The 23,875-nt window shown below is 47.9% G+C and overlaps 2 non-coding genes and 3 pseudogenes across 2 annotated transcripts; all 5 read right to left on the minus strand.

Annotated features, from left to right (window-relative positions):
• Nucleotides 1–13,609: 13,609 nt before the first annotated feature.
• On the minus strand, nt 13,610–13,801 carry LOC147098735 (U2 spliceosomal RNA). The gene has a single exon (XR_015074093.1). It is a non-coding gene; the product is annotated as a U2 spliceosomal RNA (small nuclear RNA).
• Nucleotides 13,802–14,446: 645 nt separating this feature from the next.
• LOC147098736 (U2 spliceosomal RNA) lies at nt 14,447–14,731 on the minus strand (annotated as a pseudogene).
• A 3,902-nt stretch (nt 14,732–18,633) lies between these two features.
• LOC147098737 (U2 spliceosomal RNA) lies at nt 18,634–18,825 on the minus strand. The gene has a single exon (XR_015074096.1). It is a non-coding gene; the product is annotated as a U2 spliceosomal RNA (small nuclear RNA).
• A 644-nt stretch (nt 18,826–19,469) lies between these two features.
• Nucleotides 19,470–19,646, minus strand: LOC147098738 (U2 spliceosomal RNA; annotated as a pseudogene).
• Nucleotides 19,647–20,117: 471 nt separating this feature from the next.
• LOC147098739 (uncharacterized) lies at nt 20,118–20,831 on the minus strand (annotated as a pseudogene).
• Between the last annotated feature and the right edge of the window lie 3,044 nt (nt 20,832–23,875).

Raw genomic sequence — 23,875 nt, forward strand, 5'->3', positions numbered from 1 at the left:
GGACCTTTGCCGAGTCCAGGGAATTTTGGAAAATTATTACCAATGCATCCACAATCCCTACCGCCACTTCCCTCAAGACCCTAGGATGTAAGCCATCAGGTCCAGGTGATTTATCCGCCTTGAGTCCCATTATTTTACCGAGTACCACTTCCTTAGTGATTTTGATCGTGTTTAGCTCCTCCCCCGCTTTAGCCCCCTGTTTGTCCAGTGTTGGGATATTCTTCGTGTCTTCTACTGTAAAGACTGATATAAAATATTCATTCAGTGTTTTTGCCATCTCCATATTTCCCACCATTAATTTCCCGGTCTCATCCTCTAAGGCACCAACATTTACTTTAGCCACCCTTTTTCTTTTTATATAACTATAAAAACTCTTACTATCTGTTTTTATATTTTTTGCTAATTTACTTTCATAATCTATCTTCCCTTTCTTAATCAATCTTTTTGTTATTGTTTGCTGTCTTTTAAAGTTTTCCCAATCCTCTATCCTCCCACTAGATTTGGCTACTTTATATGCCCTTGTTTTTAGTCGAATACTATCCTTAATTTCCTTACTTAGCCACGGATGGCTGTCTTTTCTTTTACACCCTTTTCTTCTCAGTGGAATATATTTTTTTTGGAAGTTGTAAAATAACTCCTTAAATGTACACCACTGATCATGTATCGTCTTACCCTTTAATCTATTTTCCCAATCCACTCTACTCAATTCCGCTCTCATACCTTCATAGTCTCCTTTATTCAAGCTTAGCATGCTTGTTTGAGATCCAACCTTCTCACCCTCTAATTGAATATGGAATTCAACCATGTTATGGTCACTCATTCCAAGGGGATCCTTTACTAGGACATTTTTAATTAATCCTGTCTCGTTACACAGGACCAGATCTAAGGTTGCTTGCCCCCTGGTCAGTTCAGTTACATACTGCTCAAGAAACCCATCCCTAATACACTCAATGAACTCATCCTCAAGGCAGCCCTGCCCAATTTGATTTGTCCAATTAATATGATAGTTAAAATCCCCCATAATTATAGATGTTCCCTTATTACAAGCCTCAACTATTTCCTGATTGATACTCCGTCCAACAGAGTTGCCACTGTTCGGAGGCCGATAGACTACGCCCACTAGTGTTTTTTTCCCCTTATTATTCCTTACCTCCACCCAAACTGTTTCATTATCCTGATCTTTTGACCCAATATCATTTCTCTGTATTACAGTGATTCCTTCCTTTATTAACATAGCCACCCCACCTCCCCTTCCTTCCTGCCTGTCCTTCCTGATCGTTAAATAACCTGGTATGTTTAATTCCCAGGCATTGTCACCCTGCAGCCATGTTTCTGTAATGGCCACAAGATCATACCCATATGTAGTTATTTTTGCCATTAACTCGTCTATTTTGTTACGAATGCTACGTGCATTCAGATAGAGAACTTTCAAAGATGTTTTGTGACACTTAGTTCCTGCTTTTGCCCTTTTTATTACTTTACCTTTTACTCCATACCTTCTGCCCCTTCCTGACATGCTCTGGTTTTTAATTTCCCCACTGCTACCTAAGTCTATGACCATCTCTGTTGTCATTTTTATTATTTGCTCTCTAGGAACCTCCCCCCCACTAGTTAGTTTAAAGCCCTCTCTACAGCCCTAGTTATATGATCCGCCAGGACTCTAGTCCCAGCACTGGCCAAGTGAAGCCTGTCCCAACGGAACAGCTCCCTCCTGCCCCAGTACTGGTGCCAGTGTCCCAGGAAGCAAAACCCATTTCTCCCAACCAGTCTTTGAGCCACGCATTTAACTCTCTAATTTTATTTGTCCCAGCCAAATTCGCTCGTGGCTCAGGTAATAATCCAGAGATTAGTACCCTTGTGGTTCTGCTTTTTAATTTGGCCCCTAGCTGCTAAAACTCCCTCAGCAGAACCTTCTTCCTTGTCCTGTCTATGTCGTTGGCACCAACATGGACCACGACAACTGGATCCTCCCCCTCCCACTCCAAGTTTCTCTCCAGTCCAGAGGAGATGTCCTTAACCCTGGCACCGGGCAGGCAACGCAGCCTTCGGGACTCTCGCTCTCGGCTGCAAAGTACTCTATCTATCCCCCTAACGATACTATCCCCTACCACTACAACATTTCTTTTAACTCCCCCCACTTGAATGGCCCCCCGCTCCACGGTGCTGTGTCCAGGTTGCTCATCCTCCCCGCAGTCCCTGTTCCCATCCTCACAGGGAGTAAGAGCCTCGAACCTGTTGGACAAGTGCAAGGGCTGCGGCTCCTCCAACACTACCTCCTGGATCCCTGTACCTGCCTCACTTCTAGTCACACCATCCTGACCCTGGTCACGGACTACATCTGAATTAATTAATCTAATTGGTGTGAATACCTCATGATACACAGAATCCAGGTAACTCTCCCCCTCCCTGATGTGTCTCAGTGTTTGAAGCTCGGACGCATTTATGGAAGGCATGTTTGGCTTGATCAAATCCAGCCGGCATCTTAGTCTTCTATTGAAAAACATCATGGCGGGAGTTTGGTTTGTAACCACATGTGTTTCATTCCTGTATGCAAACAAGAAGTTATCTACCTTATGTTGTAGATTTATGTCTTCATTACCCATGGCCTTTATGGCCTTCTTGAAGGTCTGGACAAACCTTTCAGCTAATCCATTGGTGGCAGGATGGTATGGGGCGGACGTGTAGTGCTTAACCCCATTGTTTTTTAAGAACTTCCTGAATTCTTCGGACACAAATTGCGGTCCATTATCAGAACAGATCTGTTCAGGCAGCCCATTCCTGGCAAATATGGTCCTTAATACTGTGATGGTTTTTTCCGTGGTGGTGGAGGACATCTTTATTACCTCCGGCCACATGGAGTGTGCATCAACCGCGATTAAGAACATTGAGTCCATAAATGGACCAGCAAAGTCGATGTGTACCCTTTGCCATGGAGATGAGGGGCTTGTGGTGGGGCGTTTTGGACCTTCTGGCATCCGAGACAGCTCTTGGTCATTTCTTCGATGTCTCCATCGATACCTGGCCACCACATAAACGCTCTGGCTAGGTTCTTAATTTTCACTCCACCCAGATGCCCCTCATGAAGCTCCTTTAGCACTTTATCCTGGAGTTTGGGTGGAATCACCACTCTGGATCCACACATCAAGGTTCCTCGGCACACTGACAGCTGTTCTCTTCTTTGCGAGAATGCTGGCAACAGTGGTTCGCCATGTGCTGGCCATCCCTTCACCGTTAAATCGTAGACTCGTGAGAGAGTCGGGTCATTTCTCGTTTCCTTTTCAATGGTAGAATTTGTTACTGGTAGACATTCCACTATGGTTGAGTGGAACACCTCCACTGGGTCCACTGTAGGTGCCTCTTCTACCGTTGGCAACGGTAGGCGCGATAAACCGTCAGCATTCCCATGCTGTTTTGATCTTTTGTATTCTATGTCATATTGGTGTGCCCCTAGGAAAAGGGACCACCTCTGTAGCCTTTGCGCTGTCATAATGGGAACGCCCTTTTTAGGATTGAATATGGAGACGAGGGGTTGATGGTCAGTCAACAAGGTAAATTTTTGTCCGTGTAGGTAATGGTTGAATTTCTTCACTCCCCATACCAGGCTGAGTGCTTCCCTGTCGATCTGGGCATAGATACGCTCAGCTGAGTTTAATGAGCGTGACGCAAAAGCTATCGGCCGCTCCGAGCCATCAGGGAATCTATGCGATAATACCGCTCCTACGCCGTAAGGGGATGCATCGCACGCCAGTCTGATTGGCAGTGATAGGTTGTAATGAGCCAAAACTTCCTTGGACGTGATCAAGCCTTTGCATTTATGGAAGGCACGTTTACAGTCTTCGCTCCATTTCCAAATTACTCCCGTTTGTAGCAGTGCGTTAAGAGGGTGCAGAACAGTTGACAAGTTCGGTATAAATTTATGATAATAATTTATCAATCCCAGGAACGACCTTAAATTTGAGACATTTTCAGGTGCTGGGGCTTTTATGACCGCTTCAATTTTTTCATGTGACTTATGCAACCCTTCTTCGTTAATTATATGGCCACAATATGATATTTGTTTCTGGAAAAATTCGCACTTGGGGCGATTTGCTCGTAGGCCCCGTTCTCTCAGCCTAGTGAGCACCTGCTCCAAATTGGCAAGGTGCTCATTGTCGTTTTCTCCTGTTACAAGGATGTCATCTAGGTAGCATTGAGTCCCCGGAATCCCTTGCAGGACTTGCTCCATAGCTCTTTGCCAGATAGCTGGAGCTGATGCTACTCCGAAAACCAGTCGATTGTACTGGTACAGGCCTTTGTGTGTGTTTATCGTGAGATACTTTTTAGAGGCCTCCTCAACCTCCATCTGTAGATATGCCTGTGCCAAGTCAATTTTGGTGAAACGTTTCCCTCCGGATAGTGAGGCGAAAATATCTTCTATCCTCGGAAGAGGATACTGTACCGTGTGAAGAACCGGGTTTACAGTCACCTTGAAGTCCCCACAGATGCAAATTTTTCTCTGTTCTTCAGATTTATCATTATTCAACGTTTTCTTCATAACCGGGACGATGGGTGTTGCCCACTCACTCCAATCTATCTTGGATAACACGCCTGCCTTTTCCAAATTCTCCAGCTCTGCTTCGACTGCTGGACGAATTGCGTATGGCACCGGCCTTGCCTTAAAAAACTTGGGAATTGCCGCATCTTCCACTTTTATTGAGGCGGTGACACCTTTCAAGGTTCCTAGTTCCTGTTGAAACACTTCTTTGGCGTTGGCCAAGATGTCATTTAATCGTTCAGGTTTGACGTCATCATCATTTTTTTTCTTACTGGTCACCGTCACTGCCTGAATGGAGTGCCAGTCTAAATGTATCTTCCTGATCCATTCACGTCCCAACAGCGGTGGACCACCATCTTGCAGAACGTATAAATACAACTTCTGTATTTCCTTGCCGTTGTATACAACAGGCACCCTTATTTTCCCTCTGGGGTATACTTTCTGCCCCGTATATGTCTTCAAGATAATGGATGGGTCTTTTAAAGGTATATGCGGAAATAGCCGCTCGTAATCCCATCGACTTATGACGGTCAGAGCTGATCCTGTGTCTAGCTCCATTTTAACTGGGGACCCTGCTATCGTGAGGGTAACCCAAATGGTCTGGTAATCTTCTTTGGCAATTACATTATGTAATTTGAGGCAGCCTAGTCTCTTGTTTCCGGAGTCGCTATCGCTCTTCTGGTCTTCGGAGCTACTGTCCGTCATCATTTGTACCTTTCTGTACTTTTCCTTATTGATTTTTTTTCTGTCAGTGGATTTTTTTGTTTCCAGATCGGCATACACGTGCAATGTGTCCCATCTTTCCGCATTGCCTGCATGCTTTGTCTTTGAACCAGCAGTCCCTCTGGTCATGGGTGGATCTGCTGCAGCAATAACATCTCTCAAAACCCCGTGTCATTTCATGGGTGCCGAAGTCCTGTGGCATTTGCTGTATCTCTGCAGCTCCTCTTGCTGCTGCTTCGTATGATACAGCCACACTGAAAGCCTTGTCCAGTGTCAAATCTTTCTCAGAAAGTAGCCTTTTTTGTGTTTGTCTCGTAGAGAATCTGCCAGCCCTGCCCCGAATTGGCAGTGCTTTGACAGCTTTCTTAATTCGGTGAGGTAATCAGCGTTACTTTCATCCTTGTGCTGATTCCTCCTGAAGAATTTGAATCGTTCCACTATCAGCAGCGGTGTTGGGTTTAAGTGCTCCTGTAGGGTATCAACAATCTCCTTAAAATTCTTGTCCATCGGTTTGGCTGGAGTGATTAAGTTTCGTAACAGCCCGTATGTTCTTGCGCCCATCAGATTTAGAAGTACCGATGCCTTTTTATCATCCTCTACTTCATTCGCTGTGCAATATAGCTCCACTCTTTCCACATATGTGGTCCAATCCTCTATATCACTATCGAAAGCAGTAATATTGCCAGTCTTAGGCATCCTGAAAATCAAAAATGGCGCCTCCCGCGCTTTCCTTTCTTCCCTGCCGAGAAAAAATGGCGCCTCCCGCGCTTTCCCGCCGCTGCCACTGCTGACAACGCTGTTCTCCGCGGTTTTTATTTACACAGATATTTTTAATAGTTGGAGACTCGTTCCCGACGGACTCTCTGGGACTTTTCCCTCCCTCTGCTTGGTCTGAACGCCGACCTGCTTTGCAGCGCCGGCCGTCTCCCGAGTGCTCCACCCTCCGTCTCTGTTTGCCTCCGCCTTCCGATTTGCTGCTTGGCCCCGCTGCAGAGCCACCCGATCGAGCCCCAGCCCGCCGCCCAGGAAGGATTAGTGCAGTACCTGCCACCAGCCTGGCTAGCTGCTGAAACCACAGTTTTTTTTTCTTCGACCTTCGTCTGAGGAATCGATCTCCTTGAGGTGCTGCCGAATTGCAGGTAAGTCCGTTTCCAATTCGTCGCCACTGTTGTATCCGTGTGTTAATGGAGACACGGAATGCAGGAGTTGATTTACAGGTGTTTATTGAACAAAGTCTGGAGGTGAACTTAAAGATACAAGACACTATACAGGCTTATATAGCCCGAGTGGCCACTACCAGCATTACAGCACACAGGGGCTCTTAAAGGTACATACACCACACTTTCATCCTTATGCTGGTTCCATTTGTGAAACTTGGAATTTTTCTGCTATCAGCAGCGGTGTGGGGTTTAAATGTTCCTGTAGTATCGTTACTATGTCTTCAAAATTATTTTCCATTGGCTTCGTTGGGGTTACTAGATTTCATAATAAACCATACGTCTTTGCACCCATTAAATTTAACAATACCGACGCTTTCTTGTCATCTGACACCTCATTTGCCTTGCAGTACACCTCTATTCATTCGACATATGTAGTCCAATCTTCGACTTCATTGTCAAATGCGGTGATACTGCCACTCTTCGGGATTTTGGGTGTGGTTTAAAATGGCGTCTCCCAATGGCTTAAAATGGCGTCTCCCGCGCTTTCCTTCCTCCCCCGCTGCTGCCAACGCCGCTCCCGGCGGTTCTCGTGGCAATGGCGGCGCCATGTAGGTTTCGCGCGCTTCTCCTGCGCTGCTGCCAACGCCGCTCTCGGTGGTCCTCGTGGCAATGGCGGCGCCTCGCGGGTTTCTGCGCGTCTTTCTCTCCCTCTCTTCGACGCTGCTCAGCCCCTGAACACTGGCTGCGCCCTGTGCGCTCTGCCCTCTCTCTCTCTCCCCGTCGACGCTGCTCGGCCCTTTGCTGTGCCGCTCGGTCGGGCTCTAGCCCGCCGCTGTCCGGGAAGGGTCTGCGCACTACCTGTTGCCAGCCCGTTTCGCTGGACCACCTCGACTGGAAAGCCAAGCCTGGCTCTCGACAGCCTCCCCCGCAATTCTCGAGTCTCTGCTGGATGACTGGGTGGTTGCCCGTGGTCAACACCCGAGTCTCTGGCCTTGACCTCCAATCCACTGATCTCCAGGAACGAATCCCCGGGAGGTGATGCAGAGTTGCAGGTAGGTTCAAACTTGCCTTGTCGCCAATGTTGTGTCCGTGTATAATAAGACACAGACTGCAGGAGAACGGTACAACAGGTGTTTACTCAACATGGCTCACACGGGAACTGATCTGTACAGATTACTACTCAGTGCTATATACAGGTGTGGTCACTGCCGGTACTGCAGTATACATGAGCTGTAAAAGATAGTTCCCCCCCTTAAAGGTATATACATTACACTCACTACCACTCTTTCCTCCATTAAGACGCTCCTTACAACCAACCTCTTTGACTATGCTTTTGGTCACCTGTCCTAATGTCTCCTTATGTGACTCGGTGTCAAATCTGGTTTTATAGCCTTCCTGTGAAGCACCTTGGGATGTTTTACTACTTTAAAGGTGCTAGACATGTTGTTGTTGTCAGGGTGATAGACAGGCGTTTCTGCAACTGATGACGTGAGTTACACATGGTGTGTTGCCTCCCTGGTGTCAGGGTGAAGGACATCACTGAACGGGTGCAGAACATTCTGCGGGGGAAGGGGAACAGCCAGAAGTCGTGGTCCATGTGGGAACCAATGACATAGGAAGGAAAAGGGTTGAGGTTCTGCAGTCAGATTTTCAGGAGCTTGGGAGGAGGTTATAGAGCAGGATCTCAAAGATAGCAAATTCGGGATTACTTCCAGTGCCATGCGCCAGTGAGTATAGGAATAGTCGGATAAGACAGGTTAATGCATGGCTGGAGAAATGGTGCAGGAGGGAGGGCTTCAGATTCCTGGGGCATTGGGACCAGTTCTGGGGCAGGAGGGACCTGTTCAAGGTGGACGGGTTGCACCTCAACAGAGCTGGGACCAATGTCCTCACGGGGAGGTTAACTAGTGCTGTGGGGGGAGGGTTTAAACTAAGTTGGCAGGGGGATGGGCACCAGGATGAAGCATTAGAGAGGAGAAACCAGGTGCACAGAGAACTGGGAGAGGCAAATAGCCCCAGAGTAAAGATTAGTTCAGAAGTAGGAGGGATCAGACAGGAGGCAAAAGCAGGCAGACTAAGCTGCGTTTGGAATGCATGTGTGTAAATGCTGCTTTTATTTCAGATTTCCAGCATCCACAGTACTTTGCTGCTGTATGAGAGGATTCTGGGTAGCGGACACCTTTACTCATTTAAGAAGCAATCAGATGCAGTAATGGGGAGTGTTGTGTATGTAATATGTGTGCTACTTTGAACCTATGGACAGGACTGCACTACTTGTAGGGCGTAGTGATACGCAGTACCACTCCTGGCCATAGGGGTATAAATAGTACTGTGGGTACTGACCTCCCCTCAGTTCCCACCTGTGGGCATGAAGTAAAGACCTACGTGCAGTCCCTACCTCCAACCAGTAAAGACCTGTTTGAGTTATACGTTTAAGTCTTTGTGTTAATTGTTCAATACAATACACATACTTAACACTGGCGACGAGTCGGTTCGAACCCTGCGGCAGTTATTCCACGGCGGCTTCGTCCAAAGACAGGACGTTGAAGAGAGGTTTCAATCCTCAACACCCCACTCAAAACTGAAGGGAAGGAGAAATCCTGACAGCTTCCAGCGACTGGAAGCGACAGGCATTAGGACCCTGAAGACTCCATAACCTCGTGGGTAAGCCGAGCAGCGTTGGCTGCAAAGACAGGGCCACCGATCGGGAGATAAGGGCGATCGCAATCCCTGATAAGAGCCGCGGTGAAACGCGCGAGCGGGTAAGCCAGAGCCCGGGAGGGAGCGAGCAAGAGCCGCGCGAGCGGGTGAGCCAGAGGCCGGGAGCCGCTTCAAGTGCGAGGCGCAGCGCGGGCCAGCGATCGGGACCAAAGATAAGGGCTGCACTCGGACTGAAAGGCGCGGCGGCTGCAGAAGCTCAAGGTGCGAGAGCCGCGGTGCACAGCGCGGGCTATCGATCGCACAGAAGATAAGGGCCGAGAGCCGCTTCGGTCGGGAGCCACTTCGCGATCCAGCGATCGCATCCGCTGATAAGGGCCGCACTCGGGCGATCGCGGTGAAGATAAGGGCCGCACTCGGGGGCTGAAGGGAGACGGCGTCGGGGGACGGGTGAAGACCGCCAAGCGCGGGAAAACCGCCATTTTGTGGGCGGAGGACGACGGCAAGAGCGGGAAGCCGCCATCTTTGATAACAAGTAAAGAAAATAAAATCTGAGAAATTGCAAATCTACAATGCCTAAACACGGGAATATTAGCACCTTTGATAGTGATCTCGAAGATTGGGCCATATATGTTGAAAGAGTAAAAAAATTATTGTAAGGCCAATAAAATTTGTGACCAAGATAAAGCTCTAACATTATTAAATTTAATGGGTGCGAAGACATACGGGCAATTGAAACACCTGTTATCACCAGATGAACCGGCGGATAAGACGTTCGATGAGATTGTTACTGTCCTGAAAGATCATCTAAACCCCACGCCGCTGATGCTAGCGGAACGATTTAAATTTTACAACAGAAGGCAGCTACAGCATGAAAGCAATGCTGAATATTTGCTGGAATTGCGTAAATTAGCGAAATATTGCCAGTTTGGAACGGGACTGACAGATGCACTACGAGACAAATTTGTGTGTGGTTTATTTAAACAGGATACACAAAAGCGACTGCTCGAGGAGAATGAGCTGACGCTTGAGAAGGCGGTCACTATGGCAGCAGCACACGAAGCCGCAGCGAGAGGCACGGCAGTAATGCAGCTACGGTCACCGGAGCTCAGTGCACACAAATTGGGTGTGAGTTCTGGCAAATGTTATCGTTGTGGAAAGACAACGCATGATCAGAACCAGTGTTGGTTTAAAAACCAAGAATGTAGAACTTGTGGTAGGCTTGGACATATAGCTAGAGTATGCAGGTCAGGGAAGAAGACCAGCAACAAGAAGTCACCGCAAGGAAAATACGCAAAGGTACACAAGGTGACCGACCAGGAGTCCGATTCAGACGCTAGCAGTAATGAACTGGCTAGCTTAAGCTGTAATGAACTGGCTAGCTTAAGAGTACTCAACGCTGGTAAGGGTGCAGACCTCCAGACAATTTGGGTCACTCTTCAGATAGAAGGAGTCCAAGTAAAACTGGAATTGGACACTGGATCGGCATTGACGGTCATAAATAAGAAAGATTACGGAAAGTTATTCCAACATATTCCCCTACAGGATACGGGGATTATATTGAAAACATACACGGGGCAAAGAGTGTACCCCATTGGGAAAATAGAGGTTGCAGTGGTCCACAAGGGCGAAGACAGTCAAATAATGGACTTATATGTGATATCTGAAGGAGGTCCTCCACTACTAGGACGGGAGTGGATTAGGAAAATGAATATGGACTGGCATTTCCTACAAACAATAACGAGTGAGAACTCGGTGAAGATAGTTGGCCCAGACTCTGGAACGGATGATGGTAAGCCCAACTCAGGTGCAAAAGACAAAGTTTCAGCACAGAATTCCACTGAGCAACAACAACATAGTTTAACTGTGGATTCTGAGTCTGGCAAGTCTACTGATGTGCCCATTTCTGAGGGACACCGGGCTCGAACTCAACTCCATTTCAAACTACAACAGCAATTAGAACAAATGCTTCGCCGTTTTGAGCAAGAGTTGAATGCAACGAAAGAGTTCTTTGATATAGAGTTGGAGAATCTGGAAAGACAACAGAAGCAGCTGATGGAGAAAATGGAGCAGGAGCACACAAAACGTCTGATGTCAGAGGAGTTAACGGTCAGCCAACTCCTGCATATGCTGAAGGACAGGACTCTGAAATGGGAAAAACTTGAACACGAACTTCAATATTCAAACGAAAGGGGTTCGGAGCTCTCAAAGGTTATTGGAAGAGCTGAGGTGGCAACACAGACTGAGATGACTGCAACAGAGCAGCCCTTGGATGCCAAAAGTACGCTGACTCACGTCAACGTAGAACAACAGACCGCTGAAACAGCTGCTCCGGTAGAGGGATTGAATAGTCCGATCAATCAATCTTCAAAAGAAGTTGAAGTAGTAAAATCTCAAATGAGGTCATTAGTAAACGACTTGCTGAAAGCCCAGGAAAAGCTGGATGAAGAGGTACGCATGAAGAAGTCTCTTCAGGAAAGATGTCTGGACTTGGAACAAAAGCTGGCTAACGCCCAGCTGGGTATGGAGGAAATAGAAGACCCTCTCGCTGGCCTAGATCAGTACGACACCGAATATTACTATGTCCTGTCCTGCCCAACTTGTAACTTCGACTCCCACCATACAGAAATCATGGAGGAGCACCGAAAGTCTACGGAACATCGGGAGAAGGTGGCTCTACTACGGAAAAAGGAGGAAGAGAAGGAGGAACTGCGCATGCAGCTGGCAGCTGACAGTGGAGCCCAGAGAGTCTCCAAGAAGCAGAAAAGGAAAAGTCGAAACAGAAGATGACCCATCTGAACCATTATTACCTCTACCAGATCACACACGTGGTCCCTCCGAACGGAGCCAATTCAGTTCGGAAGTTCAAACTGTTAAATCCATGGAAGGACTATTGAAGGAGTCACTCCAGCAATGTGAACCGACTACACCACAGAGATTGAATCTGTGAACTGTTTTCCGCAGAGACTGAATCTGTGATCTGTTTTGACATGAAGTTATCTATGTATCTATGTTATTCTGTTATGTAAACCTGAAGTTATATATGTATATATGTTATTACGTTATGTTAAATGGGGAGATGACTGTAAAGCTAAGAAGGGAGGAATGTTGTGTATGTAATATGTGTGCTACTTTGAACCTATGGACAGGACTGCACTACTTGTAGGGCGTAGTGATACGCAGTACCACTCCTGGCCATAGGGGTATAAATAGTACTGTGGGTACTGATCTCCCCTCAGTTCCCGCCTGTGGGCATGAAGTAAAGACCTACGTGCAGTCCCTACCTCCAACCAGTAAAGACCTGTTTGAGTTATACGTTTAAGTCTTTGTGTTAATTGTTCAATACAATACACATACTTAACAGGGAGTATAGGGATGTTGTGGAGGGATGAATTAATAAGGGCAAATGGCCTTTCCCACCACCACGTGTCTGGTGATCTGAAGTCCAGGCAGACTCCACACCTCTGTTGGATTAATGTAGAACTGGGAGTTTGTTGGTAAAGGAGGGCGAGGACATCTGTTGGAAGAGCACGGAACTGCAACACATCCGCACTACTGCAAAGCTCGCTGCAATTTCTTGGCAAAAAAAATCAATATTTTCCTTACTTTATTTACAAAATTGTTCTTAAAAATATAATCCATATCTTCAGGGTATAAACAGGAAACAGTCAATGTACAATAAACTATTGTGGAGCAAAAATGAGAGGCTTTTAATCAGGAAATGTCCGATTGTTCAGCATTTGGAGCAGTTTTCACCTCTTGCTGAACTGAAATTGATTTAAACCACTGATTAATCTTAACAATTAAGATGGAATAAAAAGCTAGTATCAGTAATGGTGACCATGAAGCTATCGGACTGTTGTAAAAACTCCAAAACAAAATGCAAATACACAACTCGTGCGTCACTAGAATCATTAGTCCAGGTCTCCAGATTACCAGTAACATCAACCACTACACTACCAGACCTACTCTCCGCCAAGGAAAACAACCCCAGTTTCTCTAGTCGCTCCACTAAAGTCCCTCATCCCTGGTACCATTCCAGTAAATCTCTCTGCACCTTCTCCGAGGCCTTGACATCCTTCCTGGATTCCTTTATATTCGCTGGAGTTTAGAAGAATGAGAGGGGACCTCATTGAAACTTAGAAAATTCTAACAGGACCAGGCAGACTAGATGCAGGAAGGATGTTCCCGATGGCGGGGGGGTCCACAACCAGGGGTCACAGTCTAAAGATAAGGGGTAAGCCATTTAGGACAGAGATGAGGAGGAATTTCTTCACCCAGAGAGTGGTGAACCTGTGCAATTCTCTACCACAGAAGGCGGTTAAGGCCAATTCATTAAATATATTCAAGAAGGAGTTAGATATATTTCTTAAGGCCAAAGGGATAAAGCTAAAGGTGTGAAGGCGGCGGCGAGAAGGCGGGAAAAGCGGAGGGGGGGGGCGGACAGCAACCGAGGAAAGAAAAGAAAGCACGGTAAAAAGGCTGTAAAGACTTTTTCTCCTTTTGACTTTTCTGACTTCCCACCCCAAAGAGGGGAAGCTGCACCGTCCCTGGATGCACTGCAATACCAGGTCAATGCGTGGAGTGGGCGGAGCAAGCCCCTGTCCCATCTCCCTGTTCCAAAAACCAAGTTAATATTTGGTCCCCAAATAGGGTACGTATCAGATATTAAACTGATAAGAACAGATACTACACTTTGATCTTAGCCAAAAGGCCGAGAAGCGATAGCCTGTAAACTCCTGCTCACGCGCAAGTCTTCCTCGGCCTCGGTCTTCTCCGTCAATCTGGCCGTGGCTGAAGGGGCGCAGGTGCAACGGAGGACTTTGAGCGAGAGAGCATTTTTTGCCAGGACTCGCAACAGAGATGAAAAGCCATGTAGGTATCGCACCTCTTCCCTTTGGCCGAGATGATGCCATGAAAGCATTTGCATTTGCGAAGGGTTAAGCGACGTGCACCGCGTAGGACCCCGACGGGGCGCAGTAGGAGCGTGACTGCGGGGCGGGGCTTGCAGTCCCCCCCTTTTCCAACAGGGGGGCGTCTGCCTGCAGTGGCTCAGAAATCCAACAGGGGGCATCGTCCAGTTTAGCTGCAGAGCGGCAAAGATGGCGAGGCCCCGCCCTATAATATAGAAGTAGAGCCCATCTGCAAATACAGAAAGAAAAGCACAATAGACATGCAAGGACAGAGAGAAAAACACCCCCCAAGGCGGCTGCTTAACCTGCCGAGCTAAAGGTGTGAAGGCGGCGGCGAGAAGGCGGGAAAAGCGGAGAGGGGCGGCTAGCAGCAACCTAGGAAAGAAAAGAAAGCACGGTGAAAAGGCTGTAAAGACTTTTTCTCCTTTTGACTTTTCTGATTTCCCACCCCAAAGAGGGGAAGCTGCACCGTCCCTGGATGCACTGCAATACCAGGTCAATGCGTGGAGTGGGCGGAGCAAGCCCCTGTACCATCTCCCTGTTCCAAAAACCAAGTTAATATTTGGTCCCCAAATAGGGAACGTATCAGATATTAAACTGATAAGAACAGATTTATTTCTTTTCCGCCCTTTAATTAAGGGGGGTGATTTTTTTGGCGCAGCCCCATACCGGGGGGTGACTATCACCACCCCATTACTGGGGTGTGACTACGCTTGATCTAAGCCAAAAGGCCGAGAAGCGATAGCCTGTAAACTCCCGCTCACGCGCAAGTCTTCCTCGGCCTCGGTCTTCTCCGTCAATCTGGCCGTGGCTGACGGAGCACAGGTGCGACGGAGGACTTTGAGCGAGAGAGCATTTTTTGCCAGGACTCGCAACAGAGATGAAAAGCCATGCAGGTATCGCACCTCTTCCCTTTGGCCAAGATAAGAACATAAGAACATAAGAAATAGGAGCAGGAGTAGGCCAATCGGCCCCTCGAGCCTGCTCCGCCATTCAATAAGATCATGGCTGATCTGATCCTAACCGCCAATCCACTATCACAGAACCATCTCCTGAATCTAACAGAATTAGACACACGAAATAGGAGCAGGATCAGGCTACATGGCCCATGGGCCCGCTCCGCTATCCACAGGGCCATGACCGATCCGAACCTAGACTCATGTCCAAATTCCTGCCCGCTCCCCATAACGCTTTATTCCCTTTACTTCTAGGAAACTGTCTATTGCTGTTTTAAATTTATGTAATGATGTAGCTTCTACAGCTTTTTGGGGCAGCATATTCCATGGACCTACCACCCTCTGAGTGAAGTAGTTCCTCCTCATCTCAGTTTTGAAAGAGCAGCCCCTTATTGTAAGACTATGCCCCCTAATTCTAGTTTCACCCATCATCGGGAACATCCTCCCCGCGTCCATCCGATCCGACCCCTTCACAATCTTATATGTTTCAATAAGATCGCCTCTCATTCTTCTGAACTCCAATGAGTAGAGTCCCAATCTACTCAACCTCTTCTCATATGTCCATCCCCTCATCCCCGGGATTAACCGAGTGAACCTTCTTTGTACTGACTCGAGAGCAAGTATGTCCTTTCTTAAGTATGGACACCAAAACTGTACGCAGTATTCCAGGTGCGGCCTCACCAATACCTTGTACAACTGAAGCAATACCTCCCTATTTTTATATTCTATCCCCCTAGCAATGAAAGCCAACATTCCATTGGCCTTCTTAAGCACTTGCTGCACCTGCATACTAACCTTTTGAGTTTTGTGCACCAGGACCCCCAGATCCCTTAGTACTTCAGCACTTTCCAATTTCTTGCCATTAAGATAATAACTTGCTCTACGATTTTTCCTGCCAAAGTGCATAACCTCACACTTTCCAGTATTGTATTCCATCTGCCAAATCTCTGCCCACTTACTTAGCCTGTCTATGTCCCCTTGCAGGATTTTTTATGTCCTCCTCACTCACTACTTTCCCTCCCATCTTAGTATCATCTGCAAACTTTGATATGTTACACTCGGTCCCCTCCTCCAAATCATTAATATAGATTGTAAAGAGTTGGGGACCCAGCACTGACCCCTGCGGAACACCACTAGTTACTGATTGCCAGTCTGAGAATGAACCATTTATCCCAACTCTCTGCCTTCACTTAGATAGCCAATCCTCTATCAATGCCAGAATATTACCCCCAATCCCGTGATTTTTTATCTTAAGCAATAATCTTTTGTGTGGCACCTTGTCAAATGCCTTTTGGAAGTCTAAATACACTACGTCCACTGGTTCCCCTTTATCCACCCTATACGTTACTTCCTCAAAGAACTCCAGCAAATTTGTCAAACATGACTTCCCCTTCATAAAACCATGCTGACTTTGTCCTATTAAATTATGATTATCCAAATGGCCTGTTACTGTCTCCTTAATAATGGACTCCAAAATTTTACCTACCACAGATGTTAGGCTAACCGGTCTATAGTTTCCAGCCTTCTGTCTACTGCCCTTTTTAAATAAGGGTGTTACATTAGCAGTTTTCCAGTCTGCCGGGACCTTTGCCGAGTCCAGGGAGTTTTGGAAAATTATTACCAATGCATCCACAATCCCTACCGCCACTTCCCTCAAGACCCTAGGATGTAAGCCATCAGGTCCAGGTGATTTATCCGCCTTGAGTCCCATTATTTTACCGAGTACAACTTCCTTAGTGATTTTGATCGTGTTTAACTCCTCCCCCCCTTTAGCCCCCTGTTTGTCCAGTGTTGGGATATTCTTAGTGTCTTCTACTGAAAAGACTGATGTAAAATATTCATTCAGTGTTTTTGCCATCTCCATATTTCCCACCATTAATTTCCCGGTCTCATCCTCTAAGGGACCAACATTTACTTTAGCCACCCTTTTTCTTTTTATATAACTATAAAAAGTCTTACTATCTGTTTTTATATTTTTTGCTAATTTACTTTCATAATCTATCTTCCCTTTCTTAATCAATCTTTTTGTTATTTTTTGCTGTCTTTTAAAGTTTTCCCAATCCTCTATCCTCCCACTAGATTTGGCTACCTTATATGCCCTTGTTTTTAGTCGAATACTATGCTTAATTTCTTTACTTAGCCACGGATGGCTGTCTTTTCTTTTACACCCTTTTCTTCTCAGTGGAATGTATTTTTTTTGGAAGTTGTAAAATAACTCCTTGAATGTACACCACTGATCATGTATCGTCTTACCCTTTAATCTATTTTCCCAATCCACTCTACTCAATTCCGCTCTCATACCTTCATAGTCTCCTTTATTCAAGCTTAGCACGCTTGTTTGCGATCCAACCTTCTCACCCTCTAATTGAATATGGAATTCAACCATGTTATGGTCACTCATTCCAAGGGGATCCTTTACTCGGACATTTTTAATTAATCCCGTCTCATTACACAGGACCAGATATAAGGTTGCTTGACCCCTGGTCGGTTCAGTTACATACTGCTCAAGAAACCCATCCCTAATACACTCAATGAACTCATCCTCAAGGCTGCTCTGCCCAATTTGATTTGTCCAATTAATATGATAGTTAAAATCCCCCATAATTATAGATGTTCCCTTATTACAAGCCTCAACTATTTCCTGATTGATACTCCGTCCAACAGAGTTACCACTGTTCGGAGGCCTATACACTACGCCCACTAGTGTTTTTTTCCCCTTATTATTCCTTACCTCCACCCAAACTGTTGCATTATCCTGATCTTTTGACCCAATATCATTTCTCTGTATTACAGTGATTCCTTCCTTTATTAACATAGCCACCCCACCTCCCCTTCCTTCCTGCCTGTCCTTCCTGATCGTTAAATAACCTGGTATGTTTAATTCCCAGGCATTGTCACCCTGCAGCCATGTTTCTGTAATGGCCACAAGATCATACCCATATGTAGTTATTTGTGCCATTAACTCATCTAATTTGTTACGAATGCTACGTGCATTCAGATAGAGGACTTTCAAAGATGTTTTATGACACTTAGTTCCTGCTTTTGCCCTTTTTATTGCTTTACCTTTTACTCCATACCTTCTGCCCCTTCCTGACACGCTCTGGTTATTAATTTCCCCACTGCTACCTTCTATTACCTTCTCTGTTGTCATTTTTATTATTTGCTCTCTAGGAAACTCCCCCCGCCTAGTTAGTTTAAAGCCCTTTCTACAGCCCTAGTTATATGATCCGCCAGATGGTGCCATGAAAGCATTTGCATTTGCGTAGGGTTAAGCGACGTGCGCCGCGCAGGATCCCGACGGGGCGCAGTCGGAGCGTGCCTGCGGGGCGGGGCTTGCAGTCCCCCCCTTTTCCAACAGGGGGGCGTCTGCCTGCAGTGGCTCAGAAATGCAACAGGGGGCATCGTCCAGGTTAGCTGCAGAGCGGCAAAGATGGCGAGGCCCCGCCCTATAATATAGAAGTAGAGCCCATCTGCAAATACGGAAAGAAAAGCACAATTAGACATGCAAGGACAGAGAGAAACCCCCCCCAAGGCGGCTGCTTAACCTGCCGAGCTAAAGGTGTGAAGGCGGCGGCGAGAAGGGCGGAGGGGGGCGGCTAGCAGCAACCTAGGAAAGAAAAGAAAGCACGGTGAAAAGGCTGTAAAGATTTTTCTCCTTTTGATTTTTCTGACTTCCCACCCCAAAGAGGGGAAGCTGCACCGTCCCTGGATGCACTGCAATACCAGGTCAATGCGTGGAGTGGGCGTAGCAAGCCCTTGTTCCATCTCCATGTTCCAAAAACCAAGTTAATATTTGGCCCCCAAATAGGGGACGTATCAGATATTAAACTGATAAGAACAGATACTACACTTTGATCTTAGCCAAAAGGCCAAGAAGCGATAGCCTGTAAACTCCCGTTCATGCGCAAGTCTTCCTTGGCCTCGGTCTTCTCCGTCAATCTGGCCGTGGCTGACGGAGCGCAGGTGCGACGGAGGACTTTGAGCGAGAGAGCATTTTTTGCCAGGACTCGCAACAGAGATGAAAAGCCATGCAGGTATCGCACCTCTTCCCTTTGGCCGAGATGATGCCATGAAAGCATTTGCATTTGCGAAGGGTTAAGCGACGTGCGCAGCGCAGGATCCCGACGGGGCGCAGTAGGAGCGTGCCTGCGGGGCGGGGCTTGCAGTCCCCTCCTTTTCCAACAGGGGGCGTCTGCCTGCAGTGGCTCAGAAATCCAACAGGGGGCATCGTTCAGGTTAGCTGCAGAGCGGCAAAGATGGCGAGGCCCCGCCCTATAATATAGAAGTAGGGCCCATCTGCAAATACGGAAAGAAAAGCACAATAGACATGCAAGGACAGAGAGAAAAACACCCCCCAAGGCGGCTGCTTAACCTGCCGAGCTAAAGGTGTGAAGGCGGCGGCGAGAAGGCGGGAAAAGCGGAGAGGGGCAGCGAGCAGCAATCTAGGAAAGAAAAGAAAGCACGGTGAAAAGGATGTAAAGTATTTTTCTCCTTTTGACTTTTCTGACTTCCCACCCCAAAGAGGGGAAGCTGCACCGTCCCTGGATGCACTGCAATACCAGGTCAATGCGTGGAGTGGGCGGAGCAAGCCCCTGTCCCATCTCCCTGTTCCAAAAACCAAGTTAGTATTTGGTCCCCAAATAGGGGACGTATCAGATATTAAACTGATAAGAACAGATTTTTTTTTTTTTCCAAAATATATACTTTATTCGTAAAATCTTTGTTCATGTACATGACAATACAGTCCACATCTAGTACAGCACAAATTAACTTCAGCACATGGCACTCAATTTACAAATTACATTACATTTATCATTACATATATCAAAGCATGTTTGAATATATTACAATACACTCCGCAAATCATATTACAGATGAAAGCAGTACATGGTACTCGCTTTACACAAACAGGTACATTTTCATTACATGTTTTATAAGTCATACAGCCCGAGGGGGGCCGAGATACATTCCAACACTTGGCAAAATACGTTGCATTACAGTCCACCAATCGTATTATATATGGCTTAATTAATACACATGAATGCAGTACATGGTACTCTATTTACATTCACAGATTACAAGAGCTTTACAATTAACACACTTGTACGTCATGCGGCCCGAGGGGGGGTTTTCTACTGGTTTCAGCCCCTCGGTGTACACTGGTGGGAGGGCCTTAAACTGTGGCCCTTCCCCATCGTGCCTTGGCGGCGGCGGCACCAACCTTTAGTGCGTCCCTCAGCACGTACTCCCGGACCTTGGAATGTGCCAATCTGCAACACTCGGCCGTGGACAACTCCTTGATCTGGAAGACCAGCAAGTTTCGGGCAGACCAAAGGGCGTCTTTCACCGAGTTGATGATCTTCCAGCAGCAGTTGATGTTTGTCTCGGTGTGCGTCCCTGGGAACAGTCCGTAGAGCACAGAGTCCTGTGTTACCGAGCTGCTCGGGATGAACCTCGACAAAGACCACTGCATCTCTTTCCAGACCTTCTTTGCAAAGGCACATTCCAGAAGGAGATGGATGACGGTCTCGTCCCAAGCGCAGCCTCCTCGCGGACAGCGTGCGGTGGAGCAGAGACGTCGGGAGTGCATGAAGGTTCTGATGGGGAGGGCCCTTCTCACCACCAGCCAAGCTACGTCTTGGTGCTTGTTTGTGAGTTCTGGCGATGAGGCATTCTGCCAAATAACTTCGACAGTCTACTCGGGGAACCATCCGAGAGGATCCACCATCTCCTTTTCCCGTAGGGTCTCGAGAACGTTACGTGCTGACCACTGCTTGATAGCCTTGTGGTCAAAGGTGTTTGCCGTGAAAAACTTTTCCACGAAGGACAGGTGGTCCGGCACGGTCCAACTGGATGGAGCGTTCCGCGGCAGCGTCGCCAGGCCCATCCTTCGCAACACCGGGGACAGGTAGAACCTCAGCATGTAGTGACGCTTGGTGTTTGCGTACCGAGGGTCTGTGCACAGCTTGATGCAGCCGCACACAAAGGTGGCCATCAGGATGAGGGCGACGTTTGGTACGTTCTTTCCCCCTTTCTCTGGAGATTTGTACATCGTGTCCCTCCGGACACGGTCCATTTTCGATCACCAGATGAAGTGGAAGACGGCTCGGGTGACTGCGGCGGCGCAGGGTCGGGGTATGGGCCACACCTGCGCCACGTACAGCAGCACCGACAGCACTTCGCACCTGATGACCAGGTTCTTGCCCACGATCGACAGGGAGCGCTGCTCCCACATTCCCAGTTTCTGGCGTGCCTTGGAGATACGCTCCTCCCAGTTTTTGGTGCACGCCCCGGCCGCTCCGAACCATATTCCCAGCACCTTCACGTAATCTGACCTGACGGTGAAGGGGACAAAGGATCGGTCGGCCCAGTTCCCAAAGAACATGGCCTCGCTTTTGCTGCGATTTACTTTCGCTCCCGAGGCCAGTTCAAACTGGTCGCAGATGCTCAGCAGTCTGCGGACCGACAGTGGGTCCGAGCAAAAGACGGCGACGTCGTCCATGTACAGGGAGGCCTTAACCTGAGTGCCTCCGCTTCCTGGGATCGTCACCCCTCCTATGCTCGAATCCCTCCTGATGGACTGGGCAAAGGGTTCAATACAACACACGAACAAGACGGAGGAGAGAGGACAGCCCTGCCTGACTCCAGATTTGACCGGGAAGCTTTCTGATTCCCACCCGTTGATTAGAACTGCGCTACTGATGTCTGTGTAGAGCAGTTGGATCCAATTGCAGATTCCCTCCCCAAACCCCATTTTGGAGAGCACGTCCATCATGTACGTGTGCGATATTCTGTCGAAAGCCTTCTCCTGGTCCAAGCTGATTAAGCAGGTGTCCACCCCCCTGTCCCGCACGTAGGCAATCGTATCTCTGAGTAGCGTGAGGCTATCAGAGATCTTCCTGCCGGGTACGGCACAGGTCTGATCCGGGTGGATCACCAGCTCCAGAGCAGACTTGACCCTGTTGGCGATGACCTTGGACAGAATCTTGTAGTCCACATTAAGCAGCGAAATGGGCCGCCAGTTTCTGATTTCTTCCCTCTCCCCCTTCTGCTTGTAGATGAGGGTGATGATGCCTTTCCTCATTGATTCTGACATGCTGCCAGCCAGAAGCATATCCCCGTACACTTCCAGCAGGTCTGGGCCCATCCAGTCCCACAGAGCCGAATACAACTCGACCGGTAGGCCGTCGCTTCCGGGAGTTTTACTCGTCTCGAAGGACCGGACGGCCTTTGTCAGCTCGTCCAGAGTTAGCGGGTGATCCAGACTCTCCCGCTTGCTGTCGTCTAGCACCTCCGAGATAGACGACAGGAAAGACTGGGAGGCCGCGCTGTCTGTGGGCTTCGCGTCGTACAGCCCGGCATAAAAGGATTTGCTGATCCTTCGCATGTCAGGCTGCGAAGACGTCACAGAGCCGTCTTCTTCCTTCAGGCTGTGGATCACAGAGCTCCCTCTGTGTACCTTTTGGAAGAAGAAACGCGAGCACGTCTCGTCCTGCTCCACGGAGCGGATTCTGGAGCGGAAGATGATCTTGGAGGACTCTGAGGCATAGAGCGAGGCTTGCTGGCCCATCACCTCTTGGAGTTCCTCCCCGACATCGCCCCCCATCGACCGCAGCAGGAGCAGATTCTGCATGCTTTTCTGGAGTCGGGACATTTCCCTCTGTCTCTCTCTCGCCTTCTGAACACCTTTGAGGATGAAGAACCTCTTGATGTTCGTCTTGATCGTTTCCCACCAGTGCGCCGGGGAATCAAAGAGGGGTTTCACGGTTCTCCATCCTTTGTAATCCCTTTTGAGTTCCTCAATGTTTTCCGGGGCCAACAGTTTCACGTTCAGCTTCCATATCCCTCTGCCCACTGTCTGGTCTTCCTGTGGGTGACAGTCAGCCAGTAGGAGGCATTGGTCAGAGAATCATAGAATCATAGAATATTTACAGCACAGAAGGAGACCATTCGGGCCGTCGAGCCCGTGCCAGCTTTCTGCAAGAACATTTCAGCTAGTCCCACTCCCCTGCCCTTTCTCCGCAGCCCTGCAAATGTTTTTCTTTCAGCTACTTATCCAATTCCCTTTTGAAAGCCACGATTGAATCTGCCTCCACCACCCTTTCAGGCAGTGCATTTCAGATCCTAACCACTTGCTGCGTAAAAAAGTTTTTCCTCATGTCGCCTTTGGTTCTTCTGCCAATCACCTTAAGCCTGTGTCCTCTGGTTCTCGACCCTTCCACCAATGGGAACAGTTTCTCTCTATCTACTCTGTCTAGACCCCTCATGATTTTGAACACCTCGATCAAATCTCCTCTCAACCTTCTCTGCTCTAAGGAGAACAACCCCAGCTTCTCCTGTCTATCCACGTAACTGAAGTCCCTCATCCCTGGAACCATTCTTGTAAATCTTTTCTGCACCCTCTCTAAGGCCTTCGCATCCTTCCTAAAGTTCAGTGCCCAGAATTGGACATAATACTCCAGTTGAGGCCGAACCAGTGTTTTATACAGATTCATCATAACTTCCTTGCTTTTGTACGCTATGCCTCTGAACATTGGTGTGACGTCGGTGAATCTGTCTGGGACTATCTGGTACACAAACAGGAAGTCTATCCTGGAACGGACAGATCGGTCTGGTATTGACCAAGTATTGGTAACAGTGACCACTGCACAGTCCTTGTGGAGACGAAGTCCCGTCTTCACACAGAGGACACCCTCAATCGTGTTGTGTGGCACTACCACAGTGCTAAATGGGATAGATTCAGAACAGATCTAGCAGCTCAAAATGGGCATCCATGGGGCGCTGTGGGCCATCAGCAGCAGCAGAATTGTATTCCACCACAATCTGTAATCTCATGGCCCGGCATATCCCTCACTCTACCATTAACATCAAGCCAGGCGACCAACCCCGGGTCAATGAGGAATGTAGAAGAGCATGCTAGGAGCAGCACCA

This window comes from Somniosus microcephalus, chromosome 28 (genome assembly GCF_052327205.1).
Source record: "Somniosus microcephalus isolate GS21.2 chromosome 28, FLI_Smic_1.0, whole genome shotgun sequence".
Classification (NCBI taxonomy): domain Eukaryota; kingdom Metazoa; phylum Chordata; class Chondrichthyes; order Squaliformes; family Somniosidae; genus Somniosus; species Somniosus microcephalus.